Genomic DNA, 19,949 nt, shown 5'->3' with positions numbered 1-19,949 from the left:
AATTTCTAATAGTTTAAACTTGTGGCTGTTCAGGAATGTGTGTGTGTGTGTGTGTGTGTGTGTGTGTTTATGTGCGGTTATATGTTCAAATATATTATTAGCCTAGTTTTCCTGGGTAAGCATATTGCAATTGTAAGAGGGAAATCGTAGAGTAATGGATGTGGTATTTCGGAAGCTGACCATTATTGGTAATGGATCCTGGTGTGGAAAGCCTTTCCTTGCTTTTTAGAGTAAACCAAAATGAAACTAAATCCACATACAAGGAGGGATTCTTTTTTTAAGCTTTTATAAGAACATGATTTTAAATCCTGGGACAATGGCGAGAAGTTAAACATTTTTCAGGTAATCTCATTTTATCATTGATGGGAGATGAGTTTCAGAGCTTGGGAATTATGTTGTTAAGCATTCTCAGGGACAGAAAGTATGTAATTTTGAAAAGACATTTGCCATTCTGAATATTGGATTGTTTTAGTGCCATCACTGCTAATTTAAAAATTCCATGTGGATTGTATAATGCTCAAAGATTAGTCACTGCATTGGAGGATCTTAGAACTTCTTGTTTAGGACACCTGGGGGTGAGGGTAATCTTACATAAGAAGAGTGGGATTAGATGGGTGCCAAAAAACATATTTAAAACTTTATGTCATAGGTAGAGAAAGAACTTGAAGAAAAATTAACATAGGTCTCCAATACTTCAAAATATCCATGTCAACTGCATATTTAAAGTGCAATATTTGGTTCATCCTGGTCCTTCTGACTTTAAAGCCACAACTCAAATGTAAACCATCATCCCTTCATCACTTGGTCAGAATGACACAATACCAGTCCCTGAATCCATCCGTGCTCTCCTCTAAACCATTTCCTAATATCAGCCAGGAATTATACTACAAGATAAAGGCTATTCCTACCACCTTCTCAAATGTCAATTGTTTCATTCTGCTCTTTGATTAAGTCTAGTCTTCTCTCAGTTGCACTTTCCCAGCTGTTCCTTTCCATATACTCTTCCTTCTGATTATCCACTTACCCCAGCTCTTTACACAGCTAGCTCCTCTTCATTTTCTAGATTTTTCCTTACAGATGATTCCTTCCACAGAAAGACTTCCCTGACCTTACTTCCCATCTCTATTAGATACCCTTAGCATTATTTTTTCATAGTCTCCTGTGCCTTTCCTTCACTTTCTTATCACAGTTTTTAATCATATATTTGAATGATTATTTAATATTTGTCAAGATTTCATACACTAAACCCTATAGTGCATTTACTGCTTGTCAGTCATTAATGTTCCTCCAACTACTCCAACATCTGGCACATTAAAAATTTTTAATATCCATGATTTTTTTTTTTTAAACTGGAAGGAACAAAGGAAGGGAGATAGAAAGTTGGGTGTATCAGCTAATGAAAGTATAATCAAATCCAATTCCATAGGTGTGGACACTGCCCCACTGTAGTGCTCAACTAAGAATTAAGAATGAAGGGAAAGTATCAGAAAATTTGGATGGGGAAACAGTAAATGAGAACTTGATGTAAGACTATGCTGCTAGGGTTGATCAGTTTGTCTCAAGCTTACCATTAATCTATCAGTCACCAAATTCACTTTTGGGGAAATATGTAAGCCAATGCAAAAAATATACTTAAACTAGACTCGTCTTCCTCAAGAGTCCCTTCCATATGGAGTAGAAGCCAGCATGGTAGAGTTCTGTTCCTTGAAGCCTCATCTAGAGGTACCTTGGGTGTCTTATCTACTTAACTGTGGTTGCACAGAGTAATTGTGAGCTTTGATTTTGTAAGGAAAAGAAAGTTAAGTGGAATTATGATTCAAAGACCGTGCTGGGACTCATCTCCTTTCAATTCCTCTAATCTTCTCTTATAGGGCTGAAATTGGAAGAAACTCTCCACAGAGGGAAGTGTTTTGGAGCCCTGTCTTAGAGATCATGATTAATTTACACAGATGGGTCTTGATTAAAAAGATACAAACAAAGAGCCTCTGGGTTGGGTTGGGACATTAGGTTCAAAAATGAGTTTGAAGAAAATGAAACAACCACCTTCAGCAAGTGTACAATCTGACTTTGTCATCACACAAAATAATTTTAAAAGCTGCCACCCCGCATCTATAATTCTATGAAGATCTCAAAGATCTATAGAAAAACACTGCTCATTGATACTGTTGGAATAATGTCAGATGAAGCTGACACGTTAGTTTATCACCATTTACAGATTCTAAAGTCATCCTGTATATAATCTATTTTTATCCTACAACAACTTGATAAAGTAAGAGAGTTTATTTTCATTTTTCAGATACAAAAACTAAGGCTAACATAAATGAAGTAATTGATACAAATTACCCAACTTGTAATTGGCAGAGGTATCAAACTTTTCTATTTTAGAGATCTTTGGGATATCTATAAGTGTTCAAAAAGATTTTTAAAATTCTGAGAGATGGTGCAGTTCTACCAATTGTCATGCACCTATACCATACAACCTTCACATTCGGAATATCCACACAAATATTGGTGCACAAAAGTCTATTTAGTGTCAGTCCATCATATGACTATGGAGAGAGATAATGAGCATTTTCACAATTGGAAAGATTTTCTAGCCACACCTCATAGTTTTCTTGGACTTTATTAATTTCCATTATTTAAATTATCCTTAAAGATTGTGTGCTCTAGATTTATACATTCATTTTGGTTTCTTTTTCCAATGCAAAAAAAATTAAGAAAATAAAAGCATAAATAAAGAATATATAGAACAGTAAATCCCTAAATATTTTTAGCTCTCTGTGTGTCCTTTGCTTATTTATCTAACCTTTTAAAATCAATTGCACTGGATTGCACAGATGGCCCCAATTCTTTCTTCTTCATTCTTTTGTAACATAACTTGCTCCTTCCACCAAGGGGTGAGGTCTATTTCTTCATCTCTTGTTTATTTCTCTACCCATTGCCACAAGTCTTATCTTTTTACTGCATGTGGCCAAAGGAATGCTGTGCCAGTTCTGAGCATGTGCCACAAGAGGTACTGTAGCTTCAGCTCTCTTGCTGGGGACTGTCTTCTATATAAACAGTCCTGGGCCAGTCTGTTTGGTAGGAGGCAGAGGGCCTATTTGCTACCTTGGGGCTGACTAACAGTCAGGCAATACCCAGAGGCAGAGCCGCCAGACGATCAGCATCAGATCACAACACAAGTCAGCCAAGCCATGAGTGGAACACGGCCCAACTGAGCCCAATTGAATCGCTGACTCACAAAGTCATAAGCTAAGTCAATGTGAAAAGTCACTACACAACAGATACCTGTATATCAACCTTGCTGCTTGCCCCAAAACCCTCTTTTATAACGTTCATATTTTACACTGCTATGTAAAGCACAGTGCAATAAGCAGAGCCCTGAATGAGCATCAAGTGATCTAATTCCTGACCCTCCCTCTGACTAGGAGTATTACTGCAAAAACATAAAGTACATTCTTTGAGTTTCATATACCTGTTGACATATCATGCTCTGTATTCTTTCTATCTTGATGGTTTGTAACAAACACATGATAAACTGAATATGAAATTGCTTTGTATAACTTTCCACCCATTTTCCCTTTTCTAGGCTTTGGTTTTCTCATTCAGAAAAATTCAAGGATCAATCTGCCTCAAAATGCTTCTAATGTTATTATTGGTTGATGTTGTTACTGGAGAATCTAATTTGAGGATCAAATTTGAGGATCCACGGGCACTGAAAAAAGCACAAAATTGAACCATTCCTGTATAACACATAACCTCACAGCAAAATACTTGCTGAGGGCTGTTCTCAAAACTCATACAATATGCAGACCTGATTTTTTATCATCCACATTGGAATGGTGGTAGTTTAAATATAGGGTGGAGTTTGGGCACAAATTTTGTGAGCCATCCCTTCTTTAGTGCAATTTTCAGAAAGGAACCTCTTACGCTTCAGTATTTCTCCACACACTTTTTTTAAAATTTGTAAAGCACACCTTTGAATAGGGCAGAAATTCCCAAAGTATGGATCAAAGGCAAAATTAAAATAACCTAAAAGGGCTTGTAAAAAAACATGTAACAAGGCAAATCTTCAGCTCTCTTTCCAGTTTACTGAATCAAAACTTCCAGAAGTAAAGTCTAGAATGCCTATGCTCTGTAGTTGATTTAGGAGCAAGCAAAAGTTTGAGAAAGATTAAGTTTATTTTTTAATAGTTTATTGATTTTTAGAGAGACACATTAATGTGAGAGCATAAAATCTACCTGCTGCCTCTTGCACGCCCCCTTCCAGGGATCGAACCGGCAACCTTTAGGTGCATGGGATGGTGCCCAGCCAACTGAGCCACACTGGTCAGGGCTGAGTTGGTTTTTCATTCTCCCCAGAATCAAGAACAGACACTCTACTAACTTGTCTCTCATCATTTTCATATCTGCTACTTTGAGTAAACTGACTTACATCATTGCTTTTTATCCTTAAAGAGAATCTTGGGAACATTGTCATTTTAATGGGAGATGTGAAGAAGAGAAGAATTTGGACCCTATTATGAAGAGTGAGAGATGTCTGATTAAACATTCCAGGTAGCAAGAGGACACTTGAGTCTTCAGAAGGACAAAAATCAGAGAGGGGGGGACAAAGAAAAGAGTTGAAAGAAAAAAAATACCTCATGTTTTCTTAGGGCTAGCCAGTGGTAAAATCCCTGGGAGTCGTGCTGCCTGGGTTAGTACGGTTTAAGGATAATTGCTCCCAATTAGAGATCCCACTGTTCTGGGAAGACTGGCAAGTATGAAACACAAAGCAAACAGGAGACCCTACAGCTTCTCAGCACTGTAGCTATCCAAAGCCACAAGTACCATTTGCTATTTTCTCTGCCAGACTTACTAGGAAGATTTTTCTTGGGTCAGTGGCTGAGAATGTTTTTCTCTTTCTTTTGGTTCCCAACTGACAGCATTCTTCATGAAGAGTTGGCCTCATTTCTTGGCAAATGAAATCAACACATACTATGAGCATTATACCTCCCATTCTAAAGATTCCAGTTTCAGACCTTTAGGATAGCTACAACACTGCTTTCTAAAGGAAGAAAGAAAAAAAGGAAGGAAAGGAGTTAGAGAGAAAGAAACCCAGTATTTATTTATTATTTATTTATTTATTATTTTAAACACTTTATTAAATATATTGGGGTGACAATGGTTACTATGAACATATAGGTTTCAGGTGAGGTTTATATGTTACAAGATCTGTATATTGCTCTTTGTGCCCACCACCCAAAGTCATATCTTCTCATGTCACCATATATTAAGACCCCCTTCACCCTTTGACTCCCCTGCCCCCTTCCCTCTGGCAACCACCACACTGCTATTTGTGTCCACGAGTTTCAGTTTTATATCCCGTGTATGAGTAAAGTCATATGGTAACCCAGTATTTAATGAACACCTGTAGCATATCATGCACATTCACAAACATATTATCACATTAATTCTCACAAAAGCCAATGGTGGAGGCATGATTTTTCCTTGTTTGCAAAGGAGGAAGCTGAAACTCAGAAATTTTATGAGTCATTTCTCAAAAAGATAGATTTTAAACCTGGTTAAATCTGGCCCTGAAGAGCATAATTTTTCAACTCTTTTAGAATATAAGTTGGAAAACAAATATTCCTGGGAATACAGCAAGAATCATTCAACATGCTCACAGAAATACATAAATCTCTCATCCTTCGGGGAGACTTGTGAGGTGTGTTTAGGAGAAAACTCTTGTCTATGTCAATGCTCTTTAAACTGTGGATGTCTTCTCATTAGTGAATCATGACATTGACTAGGTAACAACCAAAAATATTTAATAAAATCTTACACAATAATATAGAATCATAAAAAAATGTCATGAAGTATCACATAGTAATGAGAAATTTTCTAGAAATATTTTTTCCTATTGCATGGATGTGTATAAATGTACATGTCACAATGCAAAAACACGTTTTTAACATAATTTGTTGTGGGAAAAAAAATTTAAAAGTTACTGGACTAGATAATGGGAATGTTGCCCACAGTCACTGTTACTGGGAAGTTATCTCAGAGAGAGAGAGGTTTGAAAAGAACAGCAACACTACCGAAAAATGTGTCAAGCTACAAGTTTCATAGATAGTGTGGAATAGCTTTTCCCCTTTTTCCAGCTAATAAAGTCATTGAAATGCAGAGGTGAAAAGTTCCTATAGCAAAGTCCAGTTGAAATCTGTAGACGCCCATCACCTGGGAGGAACTGGGTGTTCAGTTCAACTCCTGTGAGATTTTTCCAGTGTTAAACTCCTCTACATGCAGGATCAACATCTATTTCCTTGTTATCATGAATTGTCCAGCACGGAGGAGGCATTTCTCATGATCTCTCCCTTAAAGAACCTACTCATCATTTATTCAGGACGTGCTGAGATGCATGCTCTTTATGTTGTTACTTAGAGGAAACAAATCCTGCTACATTTTCTTTCCCCATTTGGATCCCATAAAGGGTGACTGATAGTAGATACCAAGCCTCAATTGTTCTATCTTCTTAGCTGTGAGACTCTTGCCTGCTGAAGAGGCCAAGGAGAAATGTAATGAGGCTTCATATAAGGAGAAAATGCCAGGGCACTTGGCTGCCCATTCAGAATATAGCTGTAGCCTGAGAATGCCACAGAAAAACGAAAAACACTCAGTGGAATCTGGTATGACTATTTCTAAGTTATGACTTTGTTTGGCCACTGACAACCATTTATTGAACCTGAGGACATGGGGATTATCAGTAACAATAATGCCTATTAGCTGTGTAATGATTAAAAGACCACTTCAAAGTAAGTTTACATGTTTATCTCCTTTTCATTCTTGTAACAGCCCTGTGCGATTAGGGAAGTATTATCTCCATTATTACAAATGAGAAAAATGAGGCCCAGATGAGTTAAGTGATTTATCCAAGAACATACAAGTTAGTTGCAAAATTAGAACCAAATCTGTAACCACTAACTCCCAGACCTGCATTCCTCCCAGCAGACAGAAGTGCCCTCATTAATTTCGCCTCATAATATACTCTCTTCTGGTTCCCTAGCTGACCTGTTTCACAGAAGTATTTTTTAAAGTTTATGTGTAGAAGGGGGAAAAAGGGAAATGGAAGGCAGAGTGATTATTCTGTCACATCTGCTGAATGCAGTTAATTCATTGGTTTCATGAATATGAAGTGGTCTAGAGGAATATGTATCTATTTATGTAACAATCACATATGCTGGGAAAGTGTATGTGGTTGAAATACAGATACATGGGTTTCAATTCTAATATTGGTTTAAGTAAATTATATGTTAGGCACCAGCCAACAAATATATCCGTTATAGTTAACTTCTCTAATTTGGTTGAAGGACCCAAGATTTATTCAGCAGTGCATGTATATCAGGTTATGTAAAATTAATAGCTGAAGTTCAATCATATGGCTTTAATTAGGATGCATGGGTTGGGATGAAAAAAAAATCAAGCAAGAGCTCTGGCTTTGATTATAACTGTATCTGCTCCAGTATCAGTTTCTGCAAAGGCAAATACATGTTGGCTTCAGTTAATACACGCTCGTTCAAAGAAACTGTGCATTGGCTTAATTTTACTTTGAAGGCTTTCATTAAGATATATTGTTTGTTTGTATAAATACCAGTTTAGTTCACTTTATTTGTTTATCCAAGAGTATTTACAGGGCCTGGAATAGAATTGTATACATTGAAGAAATAGTTGATTGTGTTATGTTTAAAAGAAAATAGATTTATTTTTGTGAAAACCTCTTGGAACTTTTGAAAACTGTCCTGTTTCCAAGTCTATGTACTTGTCTCTAAGTTTGGATTTGGGAGTTTGACTGATTCATTTTCTTCCCCCCAAAAAAGAAATCTGTTAGGAGAGAAGCATTCCTTGCTGGGCAGCAAGGTTCTTCTCAGGTGGTTGCTAAACATTTCCACCAAAAACAGGGGCATAAATCAGTTTTATAGTCAATGACTTCATCTATATTTGCCTAAGATTTAGTCTTCAAAATCTAAAGAATTTCTCACCTCCTCTGAGGTATTTTCTGTGATCATTTGGGTTCCCAGGGAGACTTGTTTTCATGCCTACTTGACTAGGTTATCTTGACTTAGTGGCAAGAGACCATGCTCTGAGTACTTGTAAATCTTCAGTTCCCAGCTCTGTGCTGTACACACAGCATGACTCCCTGTGTTTGTCAATAACAGTGGCGTGGGAGCTGCTGGCTGAATGCAAGCCACTCTGTGTTTAGGATGACACATAATCGTTAGCAGGATCATCTACACCCATGATGAATCACACCAGTTGGGGGAGACAGACGTTCAAACAATTTGTGGCAAGAAGCCTGAACAGGCAGGTAGAGAATCAAAAATGTCTAATGTCTGGCATCAATAGTGGGCAGAGACCTACAATGGCAGAAGGTCAGAAGCAGAGAGCTCCACCACGGACAGCACAGGCATGTTGCCTAAGACCAGACAGCTCCACAGAGGCAAACCTGGTTAAGAGAATAAGCTGTGGCTCGAATAGTAAAGAGTGATTGCCATTGACCAAGCCTGTAACGTGTGCCAGACCCCGGGCTAAGAGCATAGGTTCTAGAGCGGCACAGGCCTGGGTACATCACTGGGAAGCCCCCCCTGGCTGTATGACCCGAGGAAAGCTTTCTAAACGGTTTGCACCCAAGCGTCCTCCTCTCTGAAGTTGCTGCTGTTTATAAAACGGTTGGCACTGCACAGGGTTAGTGATCTTAATCCCTATCATAGTTGTTCTGGATTCTCTCAATAACCCTGCACTACATAAATTCTAGTCCACATTACATTGATCAGAAATTTGAGGCTTAGAAGAATAAATGACTTACTCAAGTCCACTTAATCAGTAAGTGGTTCAATTAGGATGCAAATTGGTTTTTAGGGCGTAGGGCATAGGACCAGCAGGATGGCATCAGTGATTCTGAAACGCATTGCCTCAAGCCAGGTCAGGATTCCAGACTTTAAGAGTATGATTTGTTTGAGATATTTGTGCAGGGCCCACCTTGCCAATGAGGAATAAAGTGACTTTTGTCGTGGATATTAGAGAACCTCCAGGAAAGGAAGCCACACCACTCCATCCAAATCTTGCCAGACTTTACCTTTCCTTTCCATTCTCTCCTCCTTCTTTTCCTTCAAATAGCATCTCCATACTTAAGGTCTGGGCTCCAAACCATATGGCCAAGAACATACTGAGAAAAAGACCTGTGTATCCTGGCCATCCACCCAGAGATATTCTCCTCACAAGTGATCTTAGTGCCAGAAACCCACCATAAAATATTCATTACTTTTGATACTGAAGTATTTTAGTCTGCAGAATGTCTTCTATTAAAAGGAAAACGTCCCTTGGGGAAGAGAGAACCTTTTAAGCTATTATCAGTTAAACTTATCGTGGGTAGTTGGTTTATGAAAATTGAGATTAAGAATCTTCAAGAATTGAAGAATACAGAATATATTTCACGCAAAAAAAAAAAGGGGGGGGTACCCAGAAAAGAGAGAATGGCAGAGAAAGAATCATTGGAAGATAACACTTTCCCCCCCATTTTCTCCTGAAATTTGGTGCTGCCCTTATGTCACATCCCCTCTTTTCCTCCTTTCTGTCTCTTCTGCTCCCACTTTTTTCCTAATGCAACCCATTCTGTCTCTAGAACTTAAGATCATGAGGGTTTTGCACAATACTGAGGGGACAAGATGGGAGTAATAAATAATGGAGATGTGAGGAACATCTCTGCATTTTGACTTTAAAAGTTCTCAGTAATTTCTGACCTTATAGTAGAGTTGGTTAAAGGCATGGATATTGAGGCCATGGTTCAGATCCAGGCTTTGCCATGTATTGTCTGTATGACCTTGGGCATACGATCCTCATGTCCTCTCTGTGATTCAGATTTCTTATCTTAGAGCAAAAGGCAACTTAGGGTAGATATGAGGATAACTGAAGTGTCAAGCACAGACACTGGGGTTTAGTAAGTGATCAAAACAAGGCACCTGGTAATAACAAAGTACTTATATCACAACAAAAGAAATAAAAATACTACATGAAACCCCATGTTGGACTCTTACTTTGGATGTTAGATAGTCACTCATCTGAACCACTCTTGGACAAAGACTATACTCTTTAGATTAGGACAGAGAGCCAAGGCCAGAGTTAAATAGAGTGAAAGATAGCACTTTTAACATGTGAAGGCTGAATGAAAAAAAGACATGTAAGTAAATAAATTGTAATCCCTTCCAAAAGGGAATTGCCTAAGTCGGCTCCTCAGAGAATGAGACCTGGGGGGAATCTATAGCTAGATTTCCTTAACCGGGGGGATCTGTACACAAATGGATAAAATAAATTTAAATAAGAAAGGGCTTATAATCTCATTTAATTGGATACCTGACTTTAAACTATTTGGATTGTACCAAAACATTAAGAAATAATTTATAGAATAAAATTTAAAAGCAGCTATAAGTAGCTCAATAAAAGTTTGGATTCCAAGAAGTGAAATCCATGTACTTAACTCAAAATACCATAAACTGTTAACCAACTTAGATTCTCTTACTGTACCCATTCAAAGGAACTGGGCTATGTCCTATGACCGCTAGAGGCAAATAATCTTTAGCAGTAAGGGCTAGTCCCTGAACACCGAACTATGAAAAGGAGAAAGAAGAATTTAAAACCCCAAAAGGTGTGCTATCGGAATATTTCTTTAGGAGGAAATAGGTTTCTAGGAAGTCTTCTGGTTTGCCCAAAGAGTTCAGACAAGCCAGGAGAAAAAATAACAATGATAAAGACAGTGATAATGCCCATGATTGCTAATGACCTCTACCATCCTGTAAATGCCTGATGTGTCATTAATAGTAATACCCACAACCATCCAACAGGAAGATATTGTCTTCATGTTAAAAATGAGAAGACTGAGACTTAAAAAATGAATCATTTTTCACAATGTAACATAGGTAGAATGTGTCAGAACTAGAATTCAAATCTGGGAGCTCAAACTTTAAGGACTTCCCTCCTTAGATTGCACCATTTTAATGAAAATAATATGACAGAAATCTGAAAGAAGTTGTCCAGAAAGTATTAAGGTGACCTTCCCAGAGACCAGGTATCAAAGAAAGGCGAGGTGTCATCTTAATTAGCCCCAATACCATTGAAACTTGACTCCAACAGTACATTGTTCAATGAACTCTTTCCATGAGCAAACACTCTTTTGCCTTAGAGACCCAGGTCTGCCTGCCCAGCCATGTTTGACTATGTTCTGTCCAAACTCACATTTGGCACATGCTCAGACCTTAGCAGTCTGTGGTATGAACATAAAACCAAACAACCTTTCCCACTTTGCTGGGTTAAGATGAAAGGTCAAAGTTTGCCTAACTTCAAACATGCTCAGGGCTCGATCTTGTGCATTCATTCCACTTATGAATAAAGCCCCATCAAGAGCAGGCAGGATTTTATTTTGTTTTGCTTTAGAATCTTGCTTTGTGGATAGAAGGGTGTGCACACTGATTTCAGGTCATATTTTCTAAGATACTTTGTACACTCAACACTAGGTTTTTAAACTTAAAACAGTCCTTGTCCTCCTAGGGATTTTAAATGTGTCTTGTATTCTAGCATGGCCATAACTAAAAAGCACATTGTAAGACAAGTGTCCCTGGAAGTGGAAGAAGAAATGATATGTCTCTACTAAGGATGCCACAGGAATGGGTGCTGAGATGAAGCTGATGATCAGAAACAAGATTTCAAATATCCATTCCTGCAAGAGACTGGACATGCGAGGTGTCACATGGGTATATCTAGCAGTTGGCAGGGAAGAAGAGAGCATTGTAAGTGTGTGTATATGGAGGACATGACTCTGAAGGTGTAGAATAAAGGCTGTGGGAGTCTCCAAAAGTAAGTAGTCCTAATCCCATTCATTATATGCCCTGAAAAGCATAGAAAGGCTAAAAAACATAAAAATGATAGCAGGTAGCCAGGAGTTGGAAAGAAAGACTCAGCCAGTTGTATATAACAGGATAAGTTTGCCCAAATTTCCAAGTTAAAAAAAATTAATAATAATTACCCAGGGAAAAATAAACTTAAAGTATAAATAGTGACATTGTCACTTTTTTGTATCAACGAACAACCTGGAATCTCTATCCTTTGGCAAAATAAACAAGAACAGCAAAGAAAAGTAGAGTTTTCTGCCCCAAGAGCAGTCATGAATTGAGTGAAGGCTGTTGGTGGAGCTGATGGTGTAGGAGAGGGTTCCCAGCTCTTGGGCTTAAATGAGGTGGATCAGGAGCTGTCCCTTCTCCAGCCCCAATGGTCAGTATTTCCATTTTGGCCAGTGTCAAGTCTCATCCTTTCCTTTCTTCTCTGGGACTTACCCTTCCTGTTGCTCTGCACCTCCCTCTTCCTGCTCACCTGGTTTCTGTCTCTCCCCTACCTGCTTCTCATCTCTTTAAAAGTGCTGCTTTTAAACTTAGCAGGTGTATGTATGGTGAAATTTCTCCTAAGAGCACCTAGGCTGAACCTCTAGGCTGCTAAAAATTATCCCAACCCTTCAACTGGATAGATTAGTCATTTCCACACTCCCACTGTGTTTTGGTACAGCTGATCCCCAGCTCTGTTATTTCCCTCCTCTGTGGCCTTATGTGGACACTTTCACCTGTGCTTGATTCCTCACCATGTGTAGATAAAGTAATGTTTAGTTTGCCAGCTTCAATTTATCTCCTGGGTGTTTCAGAGAAACCAAACTTATATATGAATGGATGCATGTGTTGTTTTCATTCTGTCATTCAACAAATATTTATGGAGTGTTTACCACGGGAAAATGATTGGAAAGTGGAAAAAAATACCTCATAAATATTATGATTCTTCAATTTAGTGTCAGGCTTTGGGAAGGAAATCTATCACACAAGCGTTTTTGTTTTGTTTTGTCCTAATATGAAACACACTACTCATAAATGGACTGAATCTTTCACTCTTTACACACTGTGGCCACCATTTACAGAACTGAATGAGTTAGAATAATTATTCTTTGTATTTTCCAAACCTATGGAAAAAGATGGAGAGTGAGCAGTAAAATAGGTGTAAAGCAACTGGGTTTTCAATGGAGGAAATCATCCCTTTGCTCACCCTGGAAAATAAAGGCCTATAACCACTAAGTCATGCTTAGTCTTCTAATGCAGACTGTGAACAACTCAAGGCCAGAAATCTTCCAATGAGTCAATGCTTCTGAGAGTTCCATAGAGGTACACCATCTTGAAATTAAAGGTTTGACATAGTACATTCAACTGAATACTAAGAATGATGAGCCTCCTTGAGTCCTCAGTCTGAAAAGAGCCCTCCTCCCTGTCTGCCGCCATCAGCCCTGGAGAAGACCGCACGCATAGAGGAGGCCCCAGAGCCCCCTTACTCCATATGCATTAGTCACACTGGGCACAGCTCTGTCATTACCGACTCATTCTCATTCAGAGCCCACATTCTCCCGTCAGCTATTTGCCCATGCTGCCAATCAATTTCCATACCCCTCTTTCAAAATCAATGGGCCAAAAGAGCATACATATTCAAGGGAAGAAAATGAGCGAGCACAGAAGTAGGCAAGACTACCTGTGACTCCAAGAGGGCAATAGAAACTCCTCACACGTGGACAGTTTTAACATACTTTGCATAGAGGGCGAGACCCTGCTACAATGTTTTCTGAGACACTGGATAGTGGGTTTGAATGAACTACTCTCTAAAAGTGCTCGGTAAAAACCTTGTTAGGCCAGAATTAAGGCTATGTCGCCAAATGCATAGAATTTCTTCCTTGCATCCATTAAAACCAAAGCAATTATGAGTGACAAAGTGTGTAGGATAATTTAATGCAGACACTTGCTGAACTAATTTATGCTCTGGAGCCTGTGCAGTCAAAAGGGAGTTGTCTGGCAGGAAGGTTTGAAATAATCTATAGTTCAGTCAGAAATTTCAAATGCCAAATCTTGACCTTGGAGACCTGCTTTTGGGGATGTCCTCATTTTCTGAGCTTCACAACCCATGGATACAGAAGTGTATGCATAAATAGGTGAGTAAAACCTTCACTAAAATCAGAGCGTTGAAATCAAGGTTTTACTCTGACTTTTCAATGAAACTACACTCATTTCTCTTCCCACCTAAACTATCAAAGCATCAACATCAAATCAATTCTTTGATCAGCCAGAGTTGGGTTCAAATCCCTGCTCAGCCATTTAAAAGTTTCTGATCCAGGCCATATCACTAAACTTCTTGGTGAAGTAAGATAACACCAGTTTCTATCTCTTTGGATTTGTGTGAGGATTTAATTAGATAAGGCATGTAAAGCACTTGGTAAAGCACTTGGTGTATAAGTGCTTGATAATATTTATTGTAATTATCTCTAGTATTATTTTTCAGAGTAATTGTTGCATTTTCAGCCAGTAGTGAACTTGAGGTTATATATAAAACTCTAACCTCCCACTTCCAAGATTCGTTTTCTACTTTGCTGCCTCAGGTTAGATAACTTTAAAGCATTTTTAGCTGCTTCAATAAAATATACTGGAGAAGGAATTAGCAGATGTATTTCCAAACAAGCATATGCAAACCAATTCTAACATTTCTAACATTTAAGATGCATATGAGTAATAAAGAATGCCTCTGGGCATGAGTTTTTACATCCAAAATCATCCTAAACTGTAAGTTTTGCTCATATAGAAGAGGCAAAATCTTGCCTACTTCTCTCCTGGAAGATTCTTCTCAGGAACTCTCTATTTCAGAGGTGTAAAGGTATCCAGAAAAACACAGCTTCCTCAGAACTGAAACAACTTATTCTTCAGTTCTCCAGAAATGGGTAAGAATAGGAGGATTTTCTATGTAAAAAAAAATGTCAGCCCTGATTTCTAGTGGCATGAGGATAGGGAGATGATGACATAAAGAGACATACTTTCTTAATGACCCATTCTATTGCACAAGATCAGGAATTTATCATGCCCACTCAAATGCACAGGGGTGAGTTACCATTCATTCATCTCAGCCTGCAATGCACTTCTACATTACAGTCTTTTGCTAAATTAATTAATTAATTAACTCTCCTGAGATTTGTTCTATACTTTTTATATACAATTAAGGTAAATATAGTTAGAATAGCCTGAGAAGGAAAGAGAGCCTTGTTAATTGAATTTTAGTAGAGGGTTAAGTAGAAAACATTTTTGTTTGTACTCTTCTGTTTAAAATGTATGATCATGCCTTCCTCCCATAAGAATTACAATATTATCCAATGACTCACTTTGACATTTTTGTAAAGTGATAGAGTAGAACAAGATTATCTCTAAAGTCCTCCTTCCATTTTTATTATTCTGTGAATCTGACATCAATAGATAACCTAACAGGAGTGAAAGAAGCCTCAACATGTGCTCTACAAACCATGATTTTTACTTATTTATTTTTTAATTTATCTTTGGCTTTGAAAATATTATAGATGTCCTCTATTTCTCCCCATTGACCCCTTAACAAACAATGATTTTGAGAAACAATGCTTCCACTGATGAATTATTTAAAATATTACCTTGACAAGTTTCCTACATCTAGTAGTAGGCAAAAGTTCAGACATGGGTCAGCTGAGGCACAGAAGATCAAAAGAATCTAAGATGCTTGATTTTCCAGGATGCTAGAAAAACGCCACCTCTAGGACAACAACCTACACAAGAGGAGATTTACTCTCAAGCTCCTGCTCTGAGATTCAACAGAATCACTTTAATATTTTTTCAGTAACTTCAAAAGAACAGATTGAGTCCTTTAATCTGCAATTACCTGATTAGCAGGAATCTGAAACCAAAGAGGAAGATTATCAACCATTTGGATTTTATTTTCAGCATAACTACCCCTCTTACTCAACTATTACCTCCATCTCCACAAAGTCAGCCAACAGGTGCCTAAGAGGTGGATAAATTTCATGAGTGTTTTGATTTTGGAGGGAGGTGGGGGAGGTAGTGGAAAAGGTTTAGAAATGATCTTTGTTGACTCTATGCTGAAATACTGGATGTTTACTTTGAAATCCACCATTCCTTGGATACTTGTCATGGTTCATAAAAGAGATTGACAGCTCCATTTTCTCTGAAATGCCTGTGTGTAATTCCTATTAGTGTGAGTAGTATTGCAGCAGGACAGCAATGTGATACGCTAGTCTTTTGTCTTGCTCTAAAGGGTGTTGTTGAAAATCAGCTTTCAGGTAAACTGTAAGAAGGCCAACATATCCATCTAAAGACCTGGCAAATGATTCTCTACCACAGATCCAGAATGTTCATTCCAGGAGGAGAGAGGTTTGGAAGAAATTAAGTACAACTCTCTCAACTCATAAATAAGGAGACTGAGTTGTAGACATGATATTATCACAAAACCATGAGGTTAGGCATATGTGGGAAGTTGTGACTATATCCCAGGACTCCTCACTTCTCTTCCAGTGCTCATTATTTGATCATACTAGAAATTTAAGAATCTAATTACAGAAATCTAAACAGGAAAGTACAGTATGGTCTTCTATTTCAAGAAATGTTGCTGCAACAAAGACTGGCCTTGACCTCCAACCATAAACAAATTAAACACCAGACAAAATATATAACACAATTGCTTTTACAGATTGGACAGCAGGCAGTGCACCATTGTAAACCCCAAGAGAAGAGAAACAAACAATGTAAACTACCCTACTCCCCTGAGAGGGAGGGCAACCAAAACAGAGCTCTGTTAGTCAGGGAGTTACGGAGATAGAGAGCAAAGATTAGGAAGGCTGTGTCAGTTGGAAGTAGCAGGGCAGAATTTCGAGAAGGAGAGTTAGAGAAAAAAGAGCTCCAGAAATCTACATAGTGCCTTGCATGGTACTATGATGCACCTGTATAGAGTTAAATTTCAAATATCCAGAAAAAGAAGAAAAGGAGTTGTATCGGAAAAATTCCCAGAGTTTAACAGATTGGAGAGATTTTGAGCATTGATGACAAGCCAGCCTCATTGCAATTGGATACTCTAATTTCTTTAAATTTTTTCTTTCATTTTGTATAATTTGTATTGAAGAATGCTCATTTTCTAAAATTTTTTTTCAACTTGGCTCATTAAATTATTTCCTCATTTCTACTATTATATTTTCTAGTTTTAACATTTCTATTTGCCTCTTTATAATAATTTCCATCTCTTGGCCACAATTTCTCTTCCTTTTCAACTAGATCCTTTAATCAGCCCTTTTAAAGTCTCTGTCTTAAAATTCCAACATGAGTCATCTCTGAATCTGGTTCTATTGGTTACTTTGTCTCTTGATGATGATTTGGTTTCACTTGATTTTTTGTATGTATTTTATTTTTGAATTGAATGCAAGACATCTTATATACAAGATAAAAACTTGGATAAATACTATTTTTACCCAGGTACTGATACACTTCAAATTTCATGAAAGATTCTTTGCTCTTGGGATGTGGTCTAGATTCAATGGCTTTCTGATCCCGGTTGTCCCCCCAATCCTAGAAGTGACAAGTTTTTTTGGCCTGACTGCGGTAGCTTAAGTCTTTTAAAGGAAGCATCAGGAGGTGGCAGACCTTCATCTGTTTCTCAATGTAGAATGAATCTCCTCCTTCACACCTGTACAATCTAGAGAGGTGCTACCTTTGATGTGTAGGCTTGATGCTGCCTCCTCCTGAGTTATGAGGACTGGGATGGGTGTGTGTGGGGCGGGGGGGGGGTAAGATCAGTTTGGTGGAAAGTAATGGATAATTTTTTTTCTTAAATCTTGTTTTGGGTGTATTAAAACTTAGCTGTCTGTGATATATACAGAAGGATATTTCTATTTCAGGGCAATTAATCCTTTCTTAGAAGGCACTCTGTCCTTTCCATGGCTAGTCTTTCTAGTTATTTAGGTCTCAGCTTAGAAGATACCTTCCCAGAGTCTTTTCCTGATCACTCTGAGACAGCCACTCACTTAGTGTTCATTTACCCTATTGTAATTTTCTACATAACATTATTGCAAGCATCTATTATCTTATTTGTTTATTATTTGTGATAATATAAGCTGAAGAAAAGCAGAGCCTCAAACAGAATTTGGCAACCTGGTAGGGACTCAATGTAAATATTTATGCAGTGAATGAATGCCACTGGAAACAGTCAAGCTGGGGGGACATTTACACCAGTAACCAATAGGTATTATCAGGGATAGTAATGCCTACATCACACATTCATGAGGATTAGCAGTAACATATGAAAATTTCTTAGCAGTACTTGGCACATAGTAGGCACACTGGGAATGATAGCCAAAATGATCATTTCCACTAAGGTGTACCTGAATAGTTTTGCCTTCTCAGTTAGCCACACTTTTAATTAGGACCATTCAGCACCCCATCAACCACATCAACCACTTATACAGGGAATTTTTGGCCAGAGGTGGAGAGTGTTATTTATTAGTAATAATACAATTATACTAATAAATGTTTACCTTTGTTTATTTAACTAAACTCAAATATTTAGTTAACTTCATTTTTCTTATTCTGAATTCAACCAGACTAGTAAAAACATAGGCTCATGATAATAAATATCAAGAATATTAAGCAAACAAAAAAGTTCACAATTCACCTGATGACAGAAATCTGGCATTTACATATCCAATACAGTCACATATGCAAAAAAGGAGCAGCTTTCTTCATACAGAGTTCTTGGAGCCCCACCCATCAATCCTAGGTCATCCATACCTGGCCTGCATTACTTCCTTATCTCATTGATTTTTCTGGATATTAGTCATTGGTCTTTTCAGTTGCTTCACAGGTGTCATGAGAAGCAGTCCTATATTGGATGGGTCTGCTATTTATAGGGCACTCAAAGGAAATAAAGTGGGTGATTTTAAATGTTGAAATCAAAGCAGGATTGTGTATTGCTGAAGCTTTGCTATGTCTCTGGTCTTCTGCTTTGTAACAATTGTGATTCGCTTCCAAGCTTGCTCAATGATTTCATGCAAATCTTGAGGCCGACACTTTATTTTATGTCATCTGGACAGAAGTTGTAATTCAGAGTGCATAATTTTTTTCTACCTTTATCGTCCTCCTATAATCAACCCCCTCAGCTTGTTAGAGGTTTGCTATTGAAATGGAGGTCAGGGGCATGGTTAAAGCATTTGGAGAAAATCACATTCTCTCTGCCCTAGAAAAATATAGCCCTCTACGAAGAGGGAGAATCTCTCCGGAGACTTGTCTTTGAATTCTGGAGGGTCGCATGTTTGAAATGCTAATTTGATTTTATGGATGAAAATTTTACCTGCAAAACATTTCTAAAATATGTGCCTGTCAAATATTCTTCCCCCTAAGGACAGTCCTCCCTATACATCAAAGGCAGCTCCTCTCCCAGAGACAGCCTTCTGCAGTGGGAGAAGTGAGACCTTCGGTTACAAGGCTGCAAGGCACAAGTGTTCAGTTACTGGAAACTCTCAACTGTCCTACCTACACTGTTTGGTGATAGAACACAGAGAGAGAACAAACCAACAAGTATCACTTCCTATAAAGCATTTTCACAAAATATTTGTAACTTGAAATGTCAACCTCTCTGGTTTAGATGGACCAAAATAGATTCTCTCTTTTTTTTTCCCTTCTTTTTTTCTCTCTCCTTGAGCTTCTAAACCCCAGTCATCATAAAAATGCAATCTCTCTCAAAATGGATAGAAGCAAATCTATAGAAAATAGCTGAGTCACACAGAACAATGGTGGCAAACTAGGGCAGCAATTGTCAAACATTTGCAGGCAGAGTATCGATAGCAGCTGGAGGGCAAGTTCCCAGATGATGCTAATTCTGCTGATCCAGGCACCACACATCAGAAATCATTTTGCTAGAGTGAGCTACAGCCCTATCTGCTATAGTTCTGGCTCTTCCTGTAGATCCACTTCACTCTGGCTTCTGCTCTTCATTAGTCCAGGTGTGCAGCTTTTTCTGGGATTCTCTCACATAGATTCCCACTGAAATGA

This window comes from Miniopterus schreibersii, assembly GCF_964146895.1.
Source record: "Miniopterus schreibersii genome assembly, chromosome: 10".
NCBI classification, from domain to species: Eukaryota; Metazoa; Chordata; class Mammalia; order Chiroptera; family Miniopteridae; genus Miniopterus; species Miniopterus schreibersii.
This window is presented reverse-complemented; position numbering follows the sequence as displayed.